Below are 868 nucleotides of genomic sequence, written 5' to 3'. Positions count from 1 at the left end.
TTCTTACCCCCGGTCTGTCCCGAGCCCCTACCCCCTACGGGGAGGAGACGACGGAGGCGCGGAGGGTGCGGCGCGGGTCCCTCGCGAGCGAAGGGTGTGTGTGTGGGGGCGTCCCCACCGGGGCCCGCGTACGCCTTCCGCGCTTCCCGACCGTCCTCCCCGAGGCGGCTCGGAGAAGGGGGAGAAGCGCGAGAGTAGAGAACGAGAAGGGAACCGAGGGTCCCGACGGAGAACCCGGCCGAAAAGGGAGCGAGGGCGAGAAACCCAGGGCGGAGGTAAAAAGAAAGGGGGCCCCCCACGCGCTCCGCTTCCCCCCTTCCCCGTCCCGTCGGCAGCTGGGACCGCCGCCGCAAAAGCCACGGGAGGCGAAAAGAAAAGCAGAAAAAAAGTCCGTAGAGGTACGGGCGCGAGAGCGGGCGGAGGACTAAGCCGGTAGGGCGACGCCGACACGGCCAGGCCGAAGCATCCGGGGAGACTTCCGAGTCTCTCCCCGGTCGCGCCGGAGCCGCGGTGGACCCCGAAAGCCAGCCCCCTCTCCCGTCGACCCCGCGCCCTTCCGCCGGTCGGGTCGAGGACCCCCGCGGCGGAGGCGGGACTAAGCCGGACGGAGGAGCCGCACCAGGCTCGCCCACCGCCTCGGACGCCCCCCAACCCCCGGCGGCCCCCTCCGTGGGATCGCCCGGGAGCGGCGGGTCTCTCGGCGGGCGGGCGCGGCCCGTGGCGACCCCGGCGGCCAGTCTCCTCGCTTCCGCGTCTCGCCGGGGTGGCTTCCGGACGCCCTTCCGCTCCGGGCCTGCCTGTGGACTGACGACCCCCCGCGCGCGCGGAGGTGGGACTAAGCCAGACGGAGGAGCCGCACCAGGCCCCC

Source organism: Anomaloglossus baeobatrachus, unplaced genomic scaffold, assembly GCF_048569485.1.
Source record: "Anomaloglossus baeobatrachus isolate aAnoBae1 unplaced genomic scaffold, aAnoBae1.hap1 Scaffold_3163, whole genome shotgun sequence".
NCBI classification, from domain to species: Eukaryota; Metazoa; Chordata; class Amphibia; order Anura; family Aromobatidae; genus Anomaloglossus; species Anomaloglossus baeobatrachus.
Note: the sequence above shows the minus strand (reverse complement) of the source record.